This window comes from Strix aluco, chromosome 5, assembly GCF_031877795.1.
Source record: "Strix aluco isolate bStrAlu1 chromosome 5, bStrAlu1.hap1, whole genome shotgun sequence".
NCBI classification, from domain to species: domain Eukaryota; kingdom Metazoa; phylum Chordata; class Aves; order Strigiformes; family Strigidae; genus Strix; species Strix aluco.
Window position 1 is genome coordinate 52822988 of NC_133935.1, and position 12226 is coordinate 52835213.

The 12226-nt window shown below is 35.0% G+C and overlaps 1 protein-coding gene across 6 annotated transcripts in view; it reads right to left on the bottom strand.

The window, feature by feature from the left end:
* SLC16A7 (solute carrier family 16 member 7) overlaps positions 1–12226 on the bottom strand; it is an 87637-nt gene that overhangs the window by 44005 nt on the left and 31406 nt on the right. Inside the window, exon 1 of one of the 6 annotated variants that reach the window (XM_074827365.1) lies at positions 2120–2138. The exons of the other annotated variants lie outside the window; for them this stretch is intronic. The gene's annotated coding sequence lies outside the window, so the exon portion shown is untranslated. Of the gene's footprint in view, positions 1–2119; positions 2139–12226 lie in introns of those variants that run through there. 6 annotated transcript variants of the gene reach the window in all.

A 12226-nucleotide genomic window follows, 5' to 3' on the forward strand; every position in this document is an offset into this window, starting at 1 on the left:
ACTGTCAAACTAATCAACCTTTCAAAAACACCCCAACCAAAACTTTGTTGTGCCATTGAAGAATTAGTTTTAATAAGTCTATCTAAACCCATCCTTTACAACTCAAATTGTTGGCTGCCCACACTGCAAGAATATTGATCCACTTATTAATTAATTTCTAACCACTCGTACCATCCTTTAAATTCTAGTACTACTCCCTCATATTTAACTATGATAGTTACCAGCTTTACAACATGTTTTATAAGCTTACTATTTTAACTCTGTATAGACCAATTTTGAACAGTGTTTGGTAATATAAGCTTTTTCAGTACATCAGCACACTCATCTTCTTTAAAATTCACATTGATTGAATGTTATAAAAAAGAATACCCAGAATAATGGAAGTCATGTAAATCTGGAGCTGTATGATACATATTTTTAAGAGTTCTGACGTTTGGCAGAAGGGGAGTTATATTTTCACTTATTTGTTATATTTTATAAATGGAAGAACTAAGGTTTCAAGTCAGTGTTAATGGAATTGTCTGCACAGCTGCTGCACGTTGCTTGAAAAATAGATAGCACAATCTTTTCAATGCAGCAGATTTTCCATTATCAGTAATAACAGATATTCATTTCAATATCATTCTCTCAATACTAAGGTGCAGAAAACAATATCAATGGGAAAAGATAGTCTATTCTTAGGCTGTGCTATTAGTTAAGGTTTTCAAAATCAAAATTCCTATCTTTTTACATAAACATATAATTTGGAAACAGCAATATTTAATTCATTTATTGCTGAAGATAATATTCACATCCATCAGCTTAATGTTTGATGTTATGAAGATGCAATAGAATCCAATGCAAAATCTGCTGACATTAATTTCTGTAAACTTTATCAAAGTTACTCTGTGCTCTTGAGATTAGAATCTAACCCCTGGCTGTCTTCTCTACTTCAGTATTATGGCCCAGTGTACTTTCTGTATATGTCCTACCACTCACCTAAATCCTGGCCTGGAAGCATCATCTCACACATACTGGGAAAATATTTTTCTTCTATTCTCGTGCAGCACATGACTCCCATGGGTGGAAATAGTTACTAATGCTTAAGTCTCAGTGACAACTACTTAGATTATGTAATAGGAAGTAAACTGATCTGGATTCTGTTCCTAAGAGCATATGACTGGAAACACATAACAGGCCAAGGCTGGAAAATAAATCCAGGCTGCAAAAGCTTATAGAGGGTTCACATTTCATTTATTCCTGCCAGTTCGGAAATTGTTACTGGTTTAAGAAATATTTTCTATATTATTAATAAAATGGAAAAAGCTAGGAACACTTCTGATGACATACTTTAAGAAGTGTGAACTGGGAAATCTAATGAATTATTAATTATCTGTTAGCAAAGCTACAATTAACTTATGTAGTATATAGAAAATTACAAGACAGAAAGGCAATGGGCAGAACCACCAAAACTTGCAATGAGGAAAATAGCTTTTAAAAGAAATTACTTGGGAAGCATTGTATCTTGGAAAAGCCAGAATAGTTTCTGCAGCTGTAGGTATCCAGTCTAAAAAACTCCCCAGGATTTAGGTCATAAGTAAGAAGCTATTTGGTTAATGTAGATTTTAAAAGCTGTGTGAGAGTAGAGGAAGCAAGCCATCTCTTTGTATGAAATAGAGTTAAAAACATACAGATAATTCAGACTGGAATATCCAATTGATACAGCCCATAAAGGCTTGATGTGTGAGTCCTTTCTGCCAGTGAAAGTTAAAATGTAAGCCACTGATTCCAAGCACTATATATCCAAAAGACAAATTAATCCAGAGGTCCTTCCAGAATCACTAAAACATATTAGGTTAGTAGAAAGGAAGAAAGGAAAGGAAGGAAGGAAAGGAAGGAAGGAAAGGAAGGGAAGGAAGGAAGGAAGGAAGGAAGGAAGGAAGGAAGGAAGGAAGGAAGGAAGGAAGGAAGGAAGGAAGGGCAAACAAATGAACTTCATCTGCCTTAACAGAATTTAACAGAGATGAAAACTTTTTATACATTCATAAAAAACATTTTTAGAACTGAATCAGTGTGGCTTCATAAAATGAAGTAGAAGAATTCTAAAAATGTCAACATTTTTCTCACAGACATAGTCTACCTGAGAGTTTTCTTGGGCCAGAGACATTGATTTTCATTTTATTAATCTCGTAACTGGTGAAACCCATGGCTCTGAAAAAGCAAAACATGACAGCAAGGTATGCTTCTCACTCCAACTGTCTCCAGTTCCAGGCAGATAGATAAGTCATGCAGATATGCTAATACAGTGCTCATATTTGTGGCCATGCAGAGGCCATCCTTGCACATGCATTTGCCATTTCTTAAGTACAGAAATCAGATTTTAATAGCACCTTGAGGACTGCGGAGGGGAAGGTAACACCACTAACCACCTAGCATTAAAGTAGACAGCTTTGTCCAGTGCACTCAAATTTCAGCCTTATGCTCATATTTATGCTGGTAAAAGATTGTAAAAGAAGGTCTATTCTTATTTGATAGCACATAACTTTGAGAGACAGCTAGAAAATAGGGAGGTATATATTTACATGGGACAGTGTAGTGCTACGCAGATACTCATATCTCTTGATGGCTAAACATGGCTAGTAGGAGCAGAATAGCTATCTTAGCTCAGTATTCCATCAAGGCAGCTTAGCTCTACTCGGGTGTCAGGCCTTGTGCTACATAAAATAAGTACATGTATGATGATTATTTGTCCAGTCTGGAACATGAAGATAAAAAGTTCATTTGAAGTATGTACCAAAACTGATATAATTTAGGCAATGGCAATGTTTTAGCATAAACAAATACAGGGAAGGAAGAAGTTATGATTGTATTTGATTTCCATGGGAAGGAAGAGGATGTTTAATTACAAACTTACTATGTACTTTGTCCAAGTGTTAATGAGGTGACCTGCTGATATATATATACAAAACAACTTTAAAGACCAAGAGGGTTTAATCAAATTCTGATGTGTACTCCTCCACCCATTGTGAGAAATTGGACATGGGGAGATCAAAAAAGTTCTCTTGTCTGTTATGGAGAACACTTTTTCCTAACACAGTTCACAACACCCAAGGAGTACAACATACTGCTGTACCTCTCAGAGAGTAGTTCTACAATGCTACAGCGAAACCAATCTTTGACTAATTTGCAACAAGCTTTAGAATTCATCATGAGTTTAATGTAAATCACATTGTTTATACATTTATCATTTACAACTTTTTCATTCTGCCATTTACTAAATCCCCACAGAATGTCCAGAATATACGTGTGAGGCCTATGGTTCTGCTCTGGCACAGTGGCACTGAAAAATTGTTTAGTGCTTGTCAATACACGCAAAGAGATGAACAGATGACCAACCACTGAAGGATGCAAGAGAAGTACTACATAATTCTGAAACCCCTCCCCTCTCATGCTGACATCGGGAATTTCAGAAGAATCTAGAAATAATTTTTTTTCCATATTTTTTCATATTTTCCATATTTGAATCTCCCATTATAGACTTTCCATTTAATCCCAGCACTATGCATTTATCTTGTATAACATCCATTTCCCCAGCTTACAGTGGGGCACATAAGCCTTCTGGAACATAAGCCATTTGACCAGAACTTACCAGCTATCTTACCCTGGTATGAAAGTGCTCCTTTCAGACATTAAGACAATAGGAACTCCTTTTCTTACTACAAACAGATGATCCAAGTAGGCCACTGTCTGGGTTGCAGGCCCAAACAGAACACCTGAAAACTTAAGTAAGAAGTTTTAACTGTAAAACTTCTCCCATGTACCAAAGTGCTTTGCTCTACATAACCCTTCTTTGCCAAAACCACACCAAAGTAAACACTCACAAGCATTAGCTTTTACATTTCTGTATCATCACAAGAAAAGCTTTACTCTTCAGATTGTTCTTCTGTGAACTAACACTCATTATTCTCATTATTAAGAATCTAGATCAAAATAATTCAAATCCTCAAAATTTCACTATAATAGTTGCAATAGAAACAGCAGTACAGTTTACATAAATATACAGCAAATGAGACAAGAAATATAAAGATCTCTGTGGTATTTGCATCCTTCCAATTAGCAAAAGGGCACTGTAAAAATATTCACAGAAGCAACTACTTAAAACGTATGTATCTGGAAGCTTAATAAATCAAGAGCAAGCCATATCGAAGGTAGGGCAATGTGTGCATCAATCTAAGCAATGACGCTGTTGTCCATTTCCGGACAGAAGTTTAACCAGTTCAGAGGCAAAGAACTGAGTTGTGTTTTTTCTCATGAAAAGTAGATACATACATTCGGTTGTTATTATATAGTTTCTACTGAAGGCCAACTTACACATAAAATCAAGAGTTTAGCCAAACCTTCTACATGTAAAATTGTTCATAATGTGTAAAAACATGTACAGCACACTCCACATATCATTTTGTCTTGATAACAAGACAGGGAATCAGCAGTGGAGTTTTGTAAATCTCAAGGTTTTTCCTTGAGGAAGCAATGCAATGCTAGGATTCACAGCCCAAGAGCATTATAGTCCACTGAAGATTACTCTTTCAGTCTTCAAGACAATAATACTTTGTGAACAAAACACTCAGCTCTGGAGTTTAAATATTTTTCTAAAACCTTTAAATACATGTCTTTTACTCATTTCTACTGAAGTCTTAAACTGTTATCCTACCTATAGGTAGGTATACCCATAGGTATGCATAGACTATGCATAGACTTCTTATACACAGACTTTCACATACAGCCCAACTGACTTCAAAGGGGCTTAGAAGGATTTGAACTACAAATCTATATTTCTAAATGTCATTTATCTAGATTCTTTCTCAGTCAATAGCTGCAGATGAAACAACCACCACCTTCTGGGATGACTGGATTTAAATAAGAATTTTTTTTTTTCTTTACAGATTCTTCTCCAAACACACTTTTCAATATTTCACTTTTTTCTCAAAATATTACTGGATGTACTGCCAGGTGTTCCTGAGGGGATATTGTACTTGTTTTAATCTGTTTGATTAGTATTATTATTAATAATACTATTAGTATTATTTTTCCCTTTTCATGATATTTTGCACTTTGTATATTAAACATAGAATTTGTGTTTTTTTTTTTTTTTCCCCTGTCAGTTATGTAGGGTGAGATTCATCTTTTCAGTCAACAAAATGTTTATACTAGGAGACAAAGGTTGGGTAAAATGAATTCTTAATTAATTCCAAATAAATCTGTGTGGCTTTCATGCACAGAAAGAGCATGGGTGGTTTCTTTCTCTCATTCCTAGTATAATTTACTGATTCAAAAACTATGTCCGTAAAATGCTGCATACATTTATTGCACCATTTACACGATAAAAGAAGCATATGATGGAAAAACATACCTAAGTTGTGGTTTTGTGCCTGTGGATCTCAGAAAATGGTACAGTGTGTTGTAGGTGGTAGCACCTATGAAATGAAATTTGAATGCACAGATTTTTTCAGCTGCCCTTTGCAGGGAAATGTGTGATTGGCCCCTGCAGAATAAAGCTGACTGTTAAAAGATGCACCACTGATAAACCCTGAATTTTTAGGAAGTGAAAAGGGACAGTAACAGAATGTATCTGTTCAGGTTTCTTCAGCAAATATCAGAGTGCAAAAGGATGAAGCAAATAGTGTTGTTTTCATCTCCAAAATGTGAGTAAAGCTATGACTCATCTTCTTTGCAAAACAAAATAGGACTTTGAGGAGGAGCGCATGAGATGTTGTCTAGCTCTGGCTATTTATGAATTTTTCAACTGGCTCTAGGTTCTATCTGTTATGCATCAGACCTAAACCTGCCTTGTAGAGTTAGCTGCTTTCTGTAGAGTCATGCATACATTTGCCATACATACACATTACAAAATATCCATTATTACCTATGATAGCTGTGCATATTTTAAATGGTAAATTAACACAAAGTACTGTTTAATTTTCCATCAATCAAAGGAAAATCTTAATCTTTTCCAGCACCATCCCTAAATAAGACTATTGTAGGATTTTTTCATATGCTAGTTCATAGATTTTTTTAGAATTATTTAAATGAAAACAACATATTAATGCAAAGATGATGTACAAATGCTGTACATAAATGAACAAAATATCTTCTATATGTACACTCCTTCAGTCATATTTCTGGAAGAGACAGAGTGGGGGTTCTATACATTATAATCTGCCAATTCAGTAAAACAGCAGAAAAACAATAGAATGAAAAAGTCTGATTTTGCATGATAGCAAACTTTTATGTACTTTTGACACTTTTCACATCCCACATTTGAACATGCAGGTGGTGGTTTCTAACAAGTGGATTTTTCTGTATCTATCTCCTGCAAATTTAAGCATAAACGCTCACCCAGAAAAAAAGCTCCCTCAAATTTCATTTGGATTTGTCAATTAATTCTGAGCTGGAAAGCTGGCTCAAAAAATCAGTCCCATAAAAATAAAAGATTAAAGCTATTTTAAATAGAACAGGTACTAAAATTCTTTAATTGTTCTTAGGTATAAAATAAATAGATCAAAGTTCTGCACTCAGAATACTTGTTTGGTTATACTGAACTTGTACTATCAGAGCAGCCAAACATAAAGATACAATATAGTTCTTAATAAGAGAATTTGACCAAAATTGTGACTAGAAGCAGTGAAAGAAAACATAAATGAATGTACAAACAAACCAGCACTTCTGTCATATAAAGTTGTTTACCTTATATGATCCAGAAAAAAAAAAAACCCCAAACATATAAAGCAAACTCCTTTGAGGCACGTAGGATAAAATTACATGTAAAATAGATACTAAAGCAATACTTTGGTAGACTCAAGGATAAGACTGAATGGTTACTCACTACTTAATGTATATCTCATGCGTTTCAGACCAGTGGCTGGATCACCTAACATAAACTGTGCTTTTATAAATGCTCCTGTTTATCTTGATTTCTTAAAAGACCAAGAAAAAACCCTCTTGAAGAATATATTATACCTATCTGCATATTTCATTGTTATGGGTTGGTCCTAAGTGTTGTAAAAGGCTATTCTGACCATTGCCTGAGCTGTGAATCACCCACATTCACCTTCTTCAAAGTTTTCATATCATTCACTGAAATTCACTGTATTTTGGCTTCTGCATGAGGAACATTTCCAAGGTTCATTAGACAAATACTTTAATACAACTACTCTAGAATTATTTCCATTTTTTAAAAAAAATCTAATAATAGCATAATTATTTACAAGTTAACACAATTTGAAGGAAAAATTTTACAAACGGTATCTTTCTATAAAAACCTAAAAAAGTGAAATAGGACAATATTCTTTGTGACTAATGCTTATATAATGCCTAGAAATCATTCAAAATTGTGAAAATTACTTAGAAATAGTAATGATGTTGACATGAGCTGAACTATAAGGTTGTACTTGGGCCTCCTCCATAATCACATCAGGAAAAAGTAATTCAGAGTTACAGATTTCACATACACTATATATCTATAAGTCTTTATGATGAAGACATGCATAGCTACACCTTACTTTAAGAAAATTATTTATTTTGTCTGTTAACAGAGAAAAGCACTGGTTTATTTGCTCCAGTATATAATACGTACCTGTGAAATAATGTAATATTACTCTACTGTTTGCTGCCAAGTAACTACAAAATCATTGTTAATTGCCAATAAAACACTTCAAATAAAGTGCTTATTTAAGCAAAGAAAAGATGGCTCTAGGGCATATTTTCACCATGGGACTGACATAAAATAGCCACTATACAATCTGAGATGGAGTCTTTATCCTTACAAGGAAAGATATATTTTATCAACAAACCACTATCCAAAATAGTATTATTATGTGCATGACAGAATATTACACTTCAGAGAAGAATGCAACATACAGATAAATTTAAAAATAATATCTGGTTGTAGATTTTTCTTTCTTCTGGATATCAATGCTGAGTAGCTGAATGTGAAAAACACGCAGCCCTTCTGAAGTATGATGTTTATTTTACAAATAGGTTGACATACCCAGGACAGGAAACATGAAGCTGAGAGATGTATTAAGTCTTTCAAGATGTACATTAGCTCTTTCACCCTGGAGCATACTTTCACTCCAGTATGAGTTGATTGATATGTGTCATTGACTGACACATTTAATTCCTCCTTTTTTGCAATTTCTTGTTTTCAGTAGATGCCAGTGTATTTATTCTTTCATCTTAATGATTAATTTTTCATGATCTATAGTCACTATGTGAGTGTACCAATAATGTTAAGTATACACCTGACTATTTTTAACTCTGCCTCACATGGAAGCATAGTCTTCCAGTCAAGGCAATGACTTAGGTTGCAGGTGACCTGGACCCATCCTCTCATTCTGCATCTAACTTTTCTCATAATTTTAGGCAAACTTTTCATGTCCAGTTCAACAAAGAGCTTAATAACACACATATATCCATTTTTATTTCAAACAAAACATTAAGGCTCAAGACCTTTGCAGGCTGGCTGCTGGTTCCAGGTGTCTACCGTATCTGTCATGGAAAGACAGTCACTTCAGGAAAACCTAGTCTACATATCTACCTCCAAAGTAGCAATTTCTCCTGCTTAGGCTAAATTTTGTTACTACTTGCATTTTCAGCAGCCAAGGAATATGATATTATTGCCTCAAAAACTATTTTATCAAGATGGACTGACAATGTCCTCCTGAATAGTCTCACAACCGAAGTACTCTCCTGAAATGCAAAATATGTTGGTTAGAATTTTCTTGGATACAAAACAAACTTGAACATTACTTAATGTTCTGATCATTGAGCAAGTGCCTAAAAAAGGAAGTGCCAGTGTCACCTAATACAACCAACAGTGCAACACCCTATTGACAAGGTAACCTCTACAAATGTAGAACAGTCCAGACTATCAAATGATCTCAAGTTGTTTACTTAACAGATCCCAAGGGGGACAAGACATCCAGCACAATCAAGGCTGGGGCATTTCTGACCATGCTAAGAAACAGAACATTAGCACTCTGAATCAACTAGGAAAATAAATTTAAGGGCTTTCACTATCATGCAGCAGCAATTTGAGGTTTTGATTACTGAAGTTCATATATTAGCTTATATTTATTATCATGTATGTATGAAGCTTATTTATCAAGCTTACATATGAAGCTTATACCCTTTTCTGTATCAAACTTTATTGTAGTGAATTGAGGGATGATGAGAACTAGCCAAATACATGTCCCCGATGAAAACAGCAATCGAGACCATTTTCTCCAGCCATGAAAAGCTCTCCATTTCAGTGCCTATATATGATCAGTTTTGTTATCTTTATTTTGTCCATTCAGGGAATTGAGTGATGAGTGACTGTTACAGAATATATTGTCTATTGGCTGGTTCTTTCCTCTTTCAGTCTTCAGCATGAGAGAATATGTATGCTTCTCAATGGCAAGGTCTTTAACACTATTATTTTTGCCCTTTAAAATTGCCTTTAGCACAAGTCAATGTCAAAACCTTTTAAACTTATCTGCATTTTTAAAGTGTTTATCACTGTAGCTCTGCCTCCAGAGTGGTATACAAACATTAAAAAAACCAGGCAGGCTATCTGCATGTAGGCAGTGGAATCTGTGTGTTCTGAGTGCTGTGATACCATGAACTTTCTCTGGAACAATCAAGGGAGACAGAAAAAAATTGGGGTCTGCAAAAAACTTTCCAAAAAGAGAGTGGTAGTGGGGAATCCCAAGTTCAGAGTAATTTAAAAAAAAAAAAAAAAAAAAATTATTTATTTTCCCATATTCATGGAAAAGCACCAAAGGTTTATTTATTCAAATAACCTGAAATCAATGGGAAAAGGGTTATTTCAGAAACATTCTTTCTCACTCTCTCTTTCAAAAAGAAAAAAAAGCCAGAAACCCCCAGATTTTTAAATGCAACTTTCTGGTTCGGTCTAGCGCACTCATTCAAGATTTATAGATGCATCTGTTTTGCAGGGCGAACAATAACAAGTCTTTTTTCAGCTGAAAAAGAGACAAAAAACATTAAAGTCAACATTTCAGATGAGGAAAATTTTTAGTGATATGAGAAACCATAAAAGATTAAAGCCAATGTTTCAGACTTTGCAAAAATATTCCCCTTTGTCTTCAGTATAAACTTGGCAACTTCAATGTCAATCACATTTTTAATTGAGAGTGAACAAAGCCTAGCAGCAGTTAATTTGTTGATTATATGATAGCAACAGTCTCTCTACAGTTCATCCTACATTGTTTCTCTCTCCTAGGCAAAGAAATGTATCTTTTTGATTATTCTGAATTCAACAGATTCCTTCTTCAGTGGGCCAAGTGGAAATCCAGTGTCCAAGTTCTTCTACTGGAAAAATATGACATCTTGATTTTTAAAATTGGAAATCATGATGTAGCAATAACCTCTTCCTTTTACTTATTGCAAGTGAAAGAAGCAGTCCATAAAAGACCCAGTATTCATCCCAAAATGTAAGGATTTACTGGAAAAATTAAAATCAATGCTGGCTTTGGTGTTATACATCAGTTAGCTGAAATCATATATGCAAAGTCCACACATTCAGCACTAGCCAAGCTATTGTCTGTTTGTATTTTGCAGCATGAGCAAATGCTTGTTAAAAAACACAGAAAGAAGAGCAGATTAGCATATTTTCTGTGCCAGAGTAGAATTTACTCATAAAAAAGAAAAAGTTGCCATAAACAAAACAGGAAAGCATTCTGGGGGATTAGAATGGCATGCATAATATTGTTTGGAGCCTCGATTGTATTTGTCATCCATACTGCCTTCTGTATCATCACATTTATCTTATTTAAACTGCTTTTTATTTCTCCAGTATTTTAATATCTATGCTCACACTTAAGGATATTGCAGGAGGACTCAGCTGAGTTTTCAGATGAAATATTTGCATCACAACAGAACAAGGTCACCTTTTAGCCTCATGACTAGAGGTTTTGGTTCACCCTCATTGACCCTGCCTGGACTATATTCTGAGTTAAGTCATGCAAGGAGGTGGGAAGGATTACACAAGAAAATGTGGGCAGGCTCAGTAACGTGTATAACCATATGCACCTCTTAGAAAAGAAGCACTTGTCTCTTCCCTCTCACAGTAGGGTCTGCTTCTCTCTGTGGTCTTTCAGTTCCCTCTTCCTTTTTGTTCTTTTCTAGTCAAGCTAGAGAAACGTTCTGTGCTTTCACACAAATAATTACAGTATCTTTCTTTTCTACAGTATAGCACAGTCACAGGTATTTTTAAAAACTATTTGTGGCTTGCTGTCACCCTGCAGCACTTTTTCCAATAGCCGTTCTCGCCTCAGCTGACCAGCACAGAATGCCACAGCATTTCTGGAGAACTGCCACACTAAACAGCTTTCAACTGTGAAATCATTCAACAGATTTAGGAAACAACATAGATCTGGGCCAAACTGCTGGGTTTTATTTGATAGAATTTATCAACACAGAATTTCATGGAAATTTAACAGTCTACCCCTTCTTCATCAAGTGGTCTGATTAAACACGAGTTTTAGGAGCAAATATAAAATAATTTCTATTCTCTGTAACCATTTCCTTACTCTTAAGCTTGTTCCCTGGCATCCAGCATACACCCAGTTGTTTCTTTGCAATGATCAGATTCATTATTTCCTCCAAGAAATACTACTGCATGGGCTTGATCCCCCCTTCCGAAATACTGCTGGCCAACAGAGTAGTGTGAGTACAGCAAAGATCAGCTATGATGAAGAAAACACAGCAGCAAAATTGTTTTTTATCTTAGAACAATCAGACCTTGAATGAAATTAGAGAGGAACAACAGAGGAATTTATAACTAGGATCAGAAGACAGGAATATCTACCATAAACCTTTTTTCTTCCCTCAATTTCCAGGGTCTTACACACACGAGGGGGGGGAAAAGAAGAGGGAAAAAACCCAAACAGTCTTTATTGTTGGACCAAAATTATGTAAAACTTGTTACAGATTCCTTTAATAGTAGTTTCCAACAATTACATCTATATGAAACTGGGACTTGGGGTTTGTTTTCTCCCAACATGTCTCTGAGACAAAAGTCATATGAAATGTTGATTCTGATGCCAAAGTACTTGGAAGAAGAAAGACATTAATTGAAATCGTTAAACAAACAAAATCAATATGATTCTAAAACCCTAGCAATTAAATCTCCAGAATCATGCTCTATTTGAAGCATGTCTGTCTCACCTGTGCGTGCAAATAA